Source organism: Halichoerus grypus, chromosome 12 (genome assembly GCF_964656455.1).
Source record: "Halichoerus grypus chromosome 12, mHalGry1.hap1.1, whole genome shotgun sequence".
NCBI classification, from domain to species: Eukaryota; Metazoa; Chordata; class Mammalia; order Carnivora; family Phocidae; genus Halichoerus; species Halichoerus grypus.
This window is the reverse complement of record NC_135723.1, coordinates 17,302,878-17,315,482: the sequence shown is the minus strand read 5'-3', so window position 1 is coordinate 17,315,482 and position 12,605 is coordinate 17,302,878. Positions and strand designations below refer to the sequence as shown.

The 12,605-nt window shown below is 41.4% G+C and overlaps 1 protein-coding gene across 21 annotated transcripts in view; it reads right to left on the bottom strand.

Moving 5' to 3' along the window:
- Window positions 1–12,605, bottom strand: part of NRCAM (neuronal cell adhesion molecule) — a 267,353-nt gene that overhangs the window by 199,816 nt on the left and 54,932 nt on the right. For all 21 annotated transcript variants that reach the window (XM_078060013.1, XM_036084020.2, XM_078060015.1 and 18 more), the window contains exon 2: window positions 8,810–8,965. The gene's annotated coding sequence lies outside the window, so the exon portion shown is untranslated. The remainder of the gene's footprint in view (window positions 1–8,809; window positions 8,966–12,605) is intronic.

The following is a 12,605-nucleotide window of genomic DNA, read 5'->3' as shown; positions in this document are numbered from 1 at the left end:
GTGGATCTATTTAATCGAGCAAAAAGTGAAATGAAATCTCTATCTGCCTATCTATGTTTTTTAAAAATTACAAAATTAAAAAAGAATGAAAGCAGAACTGCTTTAGGTCAGGAGGCGATGGGGCCCTGGGGACAAGCTCTCAGGTCTGGTGAAGGTACTATAGTGTGATAAGCATCTAAGATAGGATGCTGGAACTGGAAATCCAAAGGAAACCTAGGTAGACATAGTTCCATGAGAGAAGAACAGTTTATCTGGTGGCTGAGGCTGAACCAGAGCCAGATGTTCTGGCTGCCAATCCAAAAAAGGCTCTTTCATCTCCATCATCTTGTCTCGACTGATTTGTATTGACAAGATACACCAAGGAGAAAATGCAAAATCCAATATACTTAGGAGTCATTTAGAAACTTCTTAGTGCCTTCCCCTTATCTTCTGACACTGAGGTCTTCAAAGAGCATTTAGTCCCATATCCACTCTTTAATCTTATCTCTGAGTAATTAATTGATTGCAAAACTTGTTCTCCAAAGCTCCAGACTTCCTGTTGTTGTCTAAAAGCCCTTTGTAGCGATTTCACACTCAGGAGTATTTTAACAATGTCCTCCCAAGATCTGAGTTTCAAAAGAACTTACATTGGGTACAAAGGACCATAGACTTTGATTTAATTTTACAGGTAGGCAGAGCAGCAGGCACAGGGAGAGGGAGATAAAAGATTTTAAAACATATGGAAAGACACCTATTCAATGAAAAAGATTTATTATCACAAAGCCACATAGGAGATCTCTATGGGCACTTTCAAAGATACTACAAGAGATTTTAGTTATAAAGAAAACAAATGTGGATAAATAGTCGTGATCTTCTTCCATTTGCAAAACAGAGCATACATGTTTGAGTTTCTGGAAAGATCATTTCTGAAATCTGAAATCACAGAATCACAGAGTTCAGAGTTCTCCATAAATGCTCTGGGGAGCATTTCAGGGATTCAAGACTGAATGCTGTTTTTCCTTGCTTTGAAGATTTTTTTAACTGTATATTCCACAAGCTCCTTTCCATGTCTTATTGTCCAAGAGCAGAGGAATTCCCTTGATACAAATCCAACTATCTTCCTCCTTTAATTTATGTCCATTTTCTCTTGTTCTGTCTTCTGTGAACATGGACAAAACACGTCCAATATCTCTTCTCAAAAGATCTCCATTTACTTGGAGATAGAAGGGAGTTACATACACCTGAATCCCCCAATCTTAAACAATTCCAGATTTTTCACTTTTACTCATAGAATTTTCTTTCCATCTCTTTAATGACTTTAGGTTCCCTTTGGAACCTGGCCCAATTTCTCCATACACTTTATAAAAGGGGACTAACCATGTGGAAGAACGATTTCAATTTGCAGGTGATGCATCTTTTATTAACCTCCATTCTCTACCAAAGCAAATGTTGTAATAAAAATGACATTAAAAATGCATTCTGTATTATAACCAATTGGTCAGAAATTGCCGGTAATTACAATGAAGGTATAATTTAATGAACGTTGCCTGTATCCAAGCACTGAATACTTTGCTGCCAAATCCTGGCAATGAGTCTAAGAGGTAGGTGTTGTCATCCCCATTTTTCACAGGAAGGGCCTGGGCTAGATTGTCAGAGATCTTGATTCTGATTCCAGAGCTATGACCTTCTCACAGTGCTATAAAGATACATAATCACAGACTCACGCAAACACATGCATGACATGGACCATGGATGGCTGCTGTAGATCAGGCTTCCCTAGAGCTAGACTCTGAGATGGGGATTGCCACACAGGGATTTTATGGGGGAGGGCTCTTGGGCCTGAACAAAGCAGGACAAGGCAGTAGGAGAAGCTGGGCTGTGGGACAGTCACAACAAAAGCCCCAGCCGACCCTACCAGTCCTACAGAGTTGTCCTGAATTGGGGCAAGGGTCTTTGTGTCCCCAAACTGACCAGTCATTGAATGTACAATGCTGCCCCAGGTCAGGTGGTATAACCTTGAAGGAGGCAACTCTCTGTAGCCGAGGCCTAAGGACAACCAGCAAGGAGGGACCCAGCCTTGAGCTCTCAGCTGTCAACACCCCCAGAAGCTGGGGAAAGAGTGTCCCAGTCCTAGAGAGGGCAGGGCACTTGGGTGGCACATCACAGCTCAACTACTGTGAGTGTGTTCCGATCGCCAACTTCGGATACCGGTCTGTGTACCTATTTACAGGTTTGTAAGTAATAGAAATCACATAGCTTTAATGCCAAAGAAATAAGTAAGATTGAGTGGGGATAAAGGACCACAAATACTGCTTTAGCTCATGTGTAGGGAATGAGGAATCTATCTCTATTTCTGGGACTCTGTCCCTTTGCTGTGACACTTTCTCCATGTGATACACACACACTAAAATGGTGAGTCTAAATAAAACATGAAAACTTTGATAGCAAAGAGGGGAAGCAGAAAGGACAGAAAATAATTTGAAATACCGGTAACATAATTATTACCCAAGTGGATGTCACTGTGTTTGAACAGTCCTGGTTGATGAAAATATACATGTCCTCCAAGTGAAAGATGATATAAGGAATGAAAAAACCCTGTCCGTAGTTCTGCACCTTCAATAATTTTTTTTATCCTCAATCTTTCCTCACAGATTTTATTTTCTAAACGGCATTAAAAAGACACAATTGCCAGGCGCCTGGGTGGCTCAGTTGTTAAGCGTCTGCCTTCGGCTCAGGTCATGGTCCCAGGGTCCTGGGATCGAGCCCTGCATCGGGCTCTCTGCTCCACTGGAAGCCTGCTTCTCCCTCCCCCACTCCCCCTGTTTGTGTTCCCTCTCTCTCTGTGTCTCCCTCTGTCAAATAAATAAATAAAATCTTTAAAAAAAAAAAAAAGACATAATTGCCTCAGGATGGTTCTTGCTTAAAAAACAAAGAAATAGCCCAAATACTTTGGCTATTGATCATGAAGTGGAAGTTGTGTTTCATTTTCCACTTTATAATGAGATCAGAAATGTTTTTAAAGTTTAAAATCAAAAGTATTTATCATTTATTGTTATCTATGTATCCATTATGCAGAAGCTTTTAAAAAGCTAGAAAGCCAACAATGAGCGAGAATGGCTTATCGGGGCATGAATTTGAAATAGATCCCAGGGGATAACGAATCCAGCTTATATGACGGGAAAATGTGAAGAGTCATTAATTCATATTATGCTGCCTTGCTATTCTATTAATGACTGCAAAAATAAATTCTCCAGTCACTGTGCTCATTGTAACATGAGCGGTAAGATATCAGCACAGAAGCTGGAGTTCAAAAAGTTAATAACAAACCTGAATCAAGAATAATTTCCAAAATATGCAAACAACAAAAGGCAGTGAAGAGTGAAAATTCAAATGCAGCAACGTTATCTGATTAGAAATCCATCGTCATTGTCCTCCGCCAAAATGGCCCACAAATTGCTGATGTAGTCTATGACCTCTATAGTGGGATTGAATTTGTATCAAAAGTTGGTGGCTCAGCATTTCCTCTCCCCTTTCTTTTTAAAATCCCACACTACGGAAGGGTGTAGGGTAACACATTTTACTGTTAAATATGATTTGAGCCTCTTGGAAGACTGCCCGTTCAAAACTCTCACCATGGCAACTCACCTATGGCTTCCACTTTCTGATAGGAGTGGTTCCCAACAGTCCTCGTCCAGCAGGATTCTGTGTTCAAACCACAGGGTGGAAGGAGGGCTTCAATACTTGGATACGATTTCAAACTCTAAATACTTTTATTTATTTATTTAATTTATTTTGAGAGAGAGTGTGTACCAGCAGGGGAGGCGGGAAGGGGAGGGACTGAGGGAGAGGGAGAAAGAGAATCTTAAGCAGGCTCCAGGCCTAGCACGGAGCTCCACGCAGGGCTCGATTTCATGACCCTGAGATCATGACCTGAGCCGAAATCAAGAGTCGGGCGCTTAACCGACTAACCCGCTCAGGTGCCCCCAAACTTTAAATAACGTTTACATGGCAACGCACAGCTAACATACTCTATGCAGTGCTCTGTTTGCATGCTAAATACTGTTGCATTCCGCACCCTGCCCACAGTAAGATAGTTCAGAAGACCCTATGACTGAGCCAAACTACAGTGGAGAAAGGTTGTCGTGCCCTTTCCTAGCCATCCTACCATCCTGTGCTCTTTGTCTGTCTGTCCTTATTCATGCTGTTGTGCTGCCAATGTAGCCAAGCTATGCCCAGGGCGAGCCTATCGATGTCTCCCTATACCGGCCCCCCATCTACCAAATGAAGGGTGGTTCACCTGCTTCCCATATCCATGATATACCATTTCTACTGCCAGCTCCATAAACACAAACTGCCAAGGGCTGCACACTTTGGAGACATGTTAATTTGTGTCTCTCACGCACAGAACATGAGTGAGATAGAAAAAGAGATGCAGAGACAGGCACAGAGCGAAAAAAGAGAGAGACCAAAACAGGAAGACCTATTTCTTGGGCTCTGCACATCAACGAGTGTAAACTCCTTTTGTTACTGGCAGCTTTCGGGATAAGTGAATCATGTTCTATACATGCACTCTGACGACTTACGGCCCACTGCTTTCATAGCAATGACTGACCACTCTGTGAATTTCAGAGAACAGTTCATTGTCCTTGAGACCACCTACAACTTGCAAGCACGTGCCATCAGTCTAAGCTACACCAACTCAGCATTTCCATAAATTCATTTTCTATACATAAAATCCACTGGGTATTGCAATGTATTTGACCAAATCAGAAATACCTTGGGCTTAAAAGAGTTGGTTTTAAAATAATTAATGAGTGTCCTTTTTTTTAAATGTGTGAAAGTTGTATTTTATTTAAAAAGGGGAAATGAAATTGGAAACTGGGTTGTTCAGCCAGTACTTGAACTGTGTGTGAATGTGCCTAATACATTGTTACTGAAGGTACCTAGTAGGGAGGCACCTGGGTGGCTCAGTCAGTTAAGCGTCTGCCTTCAGCTCAGGTCATGATCCCAGGGTCCCTGCTCAGCACGGAGTCTGCTTCTCCCTCCTCCCTGCTCTTGTGTGCTCTCTCTCTCTCAAATAAATAAATAAAATCTTAAAAAAAAAATGAGAGTACCTAGTAGGGAAAAATTGGCTGGATAACGGATGTTGAGATGATTGTCCTTTTTTAACTAGACCTGAAACATGGGTGGGTTTTTTATTTATTTATTTATTTATTTATTTATTTGACAGAGAGAGACACAGTGAGAGAGGGAACACAAGCAGGGGGAGTGGGAGAGGGAGAAGCAGGCTTCCCGCGGAGCAGGGAGCCCGATGCGGGGCTCGATCCCAGGACCCTGGGATCATGACCTGAGCCGAAGGCAGACGCTCAACGCACTGAGCCACCCAGGCACCCCGGTGGTTTTGATTCTCTACTGATCCTTCATTTCAGTAGTGGAACCAGCTTAGAGAAAACAAAAACAAAAGCCACGTTAAAAAAGTTTAAAATTACCAAAATTAAACATAAAACGTTCATCAGGGCCTAAAATAAGAAAGCAAAATCTGCTTGTTGAATGGAGAGCAACTGGCCAAGGCAAATGCCATCAGTATGAACGGATTGACTTAATTCAATTTCTTATTACTTTAAGACATATTAGGTAACCCCACAGTGCTCTAAAAATGTGGAATAAAAGAAAATGAGTAGGTGGAAGGGGCAGCCTGAGTTTCAACAGACCAGGGCTCTGACTCCAGCTGTTAGCTGGTCAGTTACTTAATTTTGCTTCAAATTAATATTCTTTTGTGTAAAAGTGAAAGTGATAGATTAGCGGATCTGTAAAGTTTCTGGAAAGATGGTAGAGAAATGGACTAGAAAGAGTAAAAAGGGAGCATTTTGTGATTTTCCAACAGGTCTTAAGGAAAAAAAGTCAGTAAGCTAATTAAGGCCATAGTAATTAAATAAAATTCACTCAAAATAGTACGATTGTCCATATTATTTGAATTTAAAATTTTTACCCATGACATTCCCTCAAAGAAGGCTCTGAGTAATGTCTAAGTGGGGTAGACTGCTCTGAAACAGTGCAGTCTCTGTTATAACAGCTCCTTTCATGACATGCTGAGTGATGCTGGAAAAACCCAAAGGAGGGACCCTGACACACCCTGGAGAATGCAGGAAAGATCCTGTTCGATCTCCCGTGGGCAACGCTCATATCCTGGGCAGAGCAATGAAAATGATGACTAGATAAGAAACCAGGAGATAAACAGAAAAAGAATTACCCTTTGAAAAACAAAGCATGTTCCTTACATAATTTCTGTAAATACTGTGAATTCAAATGAAGAATGGCACAGGCTTATACCTCTGAAATCTTAGGGTTTTCATTGTTTTTTTAAATACTGCCTTAAACTTCCTTTCATCAAACTAAAAAAAGTCCCCACATTTGTCCCTAGGAAAAGATCCTTATTTATTTATTTATTGAGAGAGAGAGAGAGAGCATGCACACTCATGGTGCATGAGCATGGTTGGGGAGGAGCAGAGGGAGAGGGAGAGGGAGAATCTCAAGCAGACTCCCTGTTGAGTGTAAAGCCCAACACAGGGCTCGATCCCATGACCCTGAGATCGTGACCTGAGCCAAAACCAAGAGTCAGAGGGCTCAACCAACTGAGCCACTCAGGGGCCCCCTAATTTATTAGACTAAGAAAATAAGAACAACAAATACAGATACAAATGAAATGATAGGTCATGTCAAAATGAAATGGAAATTGAGAATGCAGTGAGTTGTATTTTAAGTGTATGAACAAATAATTTTTTTATTGAAGTATGGTTGACATATTATACTAGTTTCAGGTGTGCAATATAGTGATTCAACAGTTACATACAGTATGAAATGCTCAGAACAATAGGTGTAGTCACCATCTCTCACCAAACAACATTATTACAATATCATTGACTGTATTCCCTATGTTATACCTTTTCATCCCCATGACCTATGTATTTTATTTTATTTTATTTTATTTATTTTTAAAAAAGGAGGGAGAGAGCGGGAGAGGGGTGTGGGGGGAAGGGGCAGAGGGAGAGAGAATCCCAAGCAGGCTCCACGCCCAGCGCAGAGTCCCACATTGGGCTCAATGTCACAACCCTGAGACCATGACCTGAGCAGAAACCAAGAGTTGGACACTCAAACGACTGAGCCATCCAGGTGCTCCTATTTATTTCATAACTGGAAGTTTGTACCTCTTAATCCCCTTCCCCTATTTCACCCATCTCCCCACATCCCCCCATCTGGCAACCACCAATTTGTTCTCTGTATCTGTGAGCCTCTTTCTGGGGTGTGTGTGTGTGTGTGTGTTTGTTCATTTGTTTTGTGTTTTAAATTCCACATATAAGTGAAATCATATGATTTTTGTCTTTTTTCTGGCTGACTTATTTTGAAAGCTTAAGTACAAAATCAAAGTTATATTTCAAACAAGATTTTTAACTATTGCCTATAACTCCCAAATTAATGTTTCTAGCCTGGAACCCTCCCCTAACCTCCCCGCTTACACTCCCAGCTGCCCAGTGGACATTTCTACCTAGATGTCTCATGTATACTTCAAAGTCCTTTCCTCCCCAAGACAGGTCTGCTTCCCCCCTAGTCTCCTTTTATGTCACCGGAGTCAGAAACCTGAGAATCCCAGGTCCTAACATTTTCTCACTTCCAATGCCCAAACCATTGCCAAATCCGGCATAGTGTAGCTCTTTCAAAGCTCTCTTCCTCTATTCCTCACTGCTTCTTCTCTAATATCATCCCTCTCATCTCTTCACCAGATCAGTGCAAAACAAATCTTCCCTTAATCTTGCTCACCTCCAGCTGTTTTCTCTATACTCTCTCTGAGGTAACATACCTAAAATACCATTGACTACATCTTAAAACCCCTCAATGCTTAGACACACACACACACACACACACCCCCTTCATACCTGTGGTTCAACAACCCTGAACAACTTATTATTTCTGCATGCAGGTTTCACACCCCTCTCCCACTGCTCCTGCCGGCAATATCCTCCTCCACTCCACCAGGCCAACTCCTAGTCATCTTTCAAGGGCCGTTTCAGGGGTCACCTCCTCCAAGAAGCCTACTTTTATACACACAATCTGGCCCCAGGCTGCATTCAATGTCTTTTTCATTCCTTAACGCACTCTCAATACATTTTCATCATATTGGAGTTGGTGATATCTACTTATGTGTCTGTCTCTTGCATTTGACAGATACTCCTTGAAGGTGAGGACTTACCAGTTTTCCTTCTTGAGATCCTAGCAAAGTTTACAAAAATCAAAATAAAAGTGAATCAAACTATAAAGAAAAATAGATTGGAGAATATAAGAGTATTTTGGAGGATTATAAATATTTGGAAATAGTAATTGTTTTTCTTACTTACACAAATAATACTTCATGGTTTACAAAGTGCTTTCATATATATTATTTTGTTTTATCCTTCAAAAATTCTAAAAGGCAGGGTAAGGCAAATATGAAGGCTCTCAGAAACCCTAAATACATAAGAAATCCCTCTGAGGAGAGAAATGTTATTGATTTTTTCAAGGTGCGTGCACGCACGCGTGCACATGTATGTTTGTGTTCAAATAAGTCTTCTTAGATCAGAGCTACAACTTCAAATAAATTCCTGTTACATCAAAATAGCCACTTGAATTCCTTCGTAACTACTAAAAAATTCTCCTGAAAAAGAAAAACTCTCAATTCTTTGTAGAGAATTTTCAATTATCTATTCCCTTATTCACTCTTTTCCAAGAAGTAGATTTTAGAACACAGAACAGCTAATTTAGATTTCTAAAGACAAAGAGAGAACTGATTTGCTCTCACCTTCAAAAGATCCACTGGGGCCAAAAGTCTGAAAGTTTCCCTGACGTTTGAAAGCTGTCCTTTTCTCAGAATGATGCCAACAGCTGAGAGCAGTTTTGGCCAAAGTCTTCAACAAACAGGGGTTGTGGGTGCTGAGGAAGAATATCACAAGGATTCCTGAATAGGAAAAAAAAAAAACCACAGAATAGTGTAAATTGTTTTGGGTTAGTTAATTCTATTAAGCTGATATTTCATTCTACCATCCTACTAAATTTGACAAGGGGAACTTAATACATATTAAATTCCATGATTAATTTTAACAACACATTTCTGTACTTAAGAACATCAATGTCTTAAGACTTTAAGCAATTTAATGGCCACAGGTAATGAAACAGGTAACATAATTCCAATTACATTTTCGTGTAGGATAGGAGTCTGAATGACCCCTAAACAGCAGGAAACAACTGTGCACACAAATTAAAAGGAGGAAAAAAAGGCACTTGATCTTATTCTCCTCTAATACTTCATGGGAATACCAGTCGCTTTACAATCACAACACACAAGCTGTGGCTGGGAAGAATCTAATACCGACCGAAAAGAACAAACAGTGAAGAACGAAGTATTTGATCAAGGTTGACATTGTCAGGGAGGAACTCAGCAATGCAATTACATTTTAGAGGTGGCTTTGAAGTCAGTGAGAAAAGAAAGCATCTGGGAATAAAAGGGGGTTGCTAAACACATCACTGTAAGAAAACAAGCATACGGTTAAGGTAGAAAGACACGGAATGAAGCCTTCATTAAATGGAAACCACCTAACAGAAGTGCTGAATATTGTGTTTGCTTAATACCTCACTTTTAAGAGAAAGGGTAAAAATCACAGAAAAGAGTATTCAGAAACCTCTTTTAAACCAAAACTTGGGGTCAGTGTGCAGTGAGGAGAGCTGAAGGCAGGAGTGCTAGACCTGCTCCCAGCACTAAGGGTCTGACCTTGGGCATACTAAGTGCTTCTCAACCTTGTGGGCACTTGGAGAGCTTGTAGAAAGTATCACTGGCTTGGCTCCATCCAGGCCAAATAAATCCCTGACATGAAATGAGAATCTCAGGTGGGTCGGAGTCCAAGCACAGGCATTTTTTCCAAAGACACAAAGTCAGAGAAGATGTTTCCAGATGGTTCATCTAGCTCGAACATTTGGCCTCTCCCTAATGGTTTGCACCTGATAATTCAAGTTTGTCTTAAAACAAATATGATTTAAATTAATAGTATCCAAAGTTTAAGACCCTATAAAATTAAATAGGGCCCCCAATTTTCGAGAAGAGGAGACTGGGGCTCTGAGAAGTACGGTGACATAGGCAAGGTCCAAGCAAAAGAACACCGCTAGGATGGAATCAAGTCTTCTGGGGAGATAATGTCAGATCCTGAGCGGGGGCTGGACACAAGTTCGTCTCCGGCTGGGCCGGGAAGACCAGAAGACAGGGAGCCACATCCAGACTAGGGACTGATGCCATAGGCTCTCTGAGCTCCCACCCCTTACAGAATGAGAAGGAGAAAAAAGAATCCTACTAGCTAGATCACAGCACTTCATATGAGCTGGACACTGTGCTAAGAAATGCTCCAATCCTCACAACATTCTCAGACCTAACTACTATTATTATAATAGTTTATTTATAATTTACAAATGAGGAAATTGAAGCCAAGTGAGCTTAGTTTTGTCTCTAGAAAGGGGGAACTGGAATTTTAACAAAGCTAGTCTCTCTCCTAACCATGTATTTCCTATCGGGAATACAGTTAACAGAAAGTTGGAGGCAAGGCTACTGCTCCGCTCGGTGTCGGCTTTGTCTTTTTTGGTCACAGTGCATTCTCACACTGGAAAGTGGCAACAGTGGCATCTTGGAGTCTTCCTGGTGCTTTCAGATTTTCTCAGGTTAAATACTAATTTCTGTTGCTTGTGACAGGATTAACATTTTATGGAATGATTTTTATTCTCCCTTCACACACACACACAGACACACACACCACACACATACATCACACACATACACACAAACACACCACATACATACCACACACACACATGCCACACACATATACACAAACACACATACCACACACAATCACACCACATATGTGTGCACACACACCACACACGCACACCACACACACATACCACACATACACACACCACACACGCACACCACACACATACCACACATACACACACCACATGCACACCACACACACATACCACACATACACACACCACAGGCACACCACACACACATACCACACATACACACACCACACACACACCACACACACATACCACACATACACACACCACACACACACCACACACACATACCACACATACACACACCACACACACACCACACACACATACCACACATACACACACCACACACACACCACACACACATACCACACATACACACACCACACACACACACCACACACACATACCACACATACACACACCACACGCACACACCACACACACACACACCACACACACACCACACACACATACCACACACACACACACCACACACACACCACACACACATACCACACATACACACACCACACACACACCACACACACACCACACATACACACACCACACGCACACACCACACACACACACCACACATACACACACCACACGCACACACCACACACACATACCACACATACACACACCACACGCACACACCACACACACATACCACACATACACACCACACGCACACACCACACACACATACACATACACACACCACACACACATACCACACATACACACACCACACACACATACCACACATACACACACCACACACACACCACACACACATACCACACATACACACACCACACACACACACACCACACATACACACACCACACGCACACACCACACACACATACCACACATACACACACCACACACACCACACACACACACCACACATACACACACCACACACACACACCACACGCACACACCACATACACACACCACACGCACACACCACACACACATACCACACATACACACACCACACACACATACCACACATACACACACCACACACACACCACACATACACACACCACACACACACACCACACACACACCACATATACACACACCACACACACACTACATACACATATACACACACACTATATCACACATGTGCACACACATACTTCCAAATTAATAGAGTTTGAACAGTGAGATTTAATTACACTACTTTAGAGACTTCAGTTGCTTGAGCAACTATCTGAAGATTCACCACCAAAATCTGCCCTAACTGACTCAGGCCATCATGAATCTGAGTTTAGAAGCCTAACTGAAGTATCTGGAACATCATTTACAATTCATTTGGAAAAAAATTATCAAACGTTCTTATACTCTACTTCAATCATCTTGGAGAAGTATCCCTGTTGTAGTTTGCTGCCCTGTTACATTTACATTATGTAAATTATCTCCTTTCTTTAAATGGCATTGTTATTGACTATAATAAAATCCAATTTACAAATATTCCACATATGAAATATATTTTATTTAAGAGGCTAAGGCAAAAACACTACTGTTTCTGACACCTTAGGCATAACCTAATTATATGGTGGCAGAATTATCTTCATGGCTCATTTTAGTAATAATGCAAAAAGATCATTTTCATTAGACCCTTCTGGGAAGAAATAAAAGAGTAGCAATAAAGATAAAAACACAATTTTGGGAATTGGAGGGGGCCTAGAAAGGTCACTGTAGCCAACCACCTATCTGCCCAT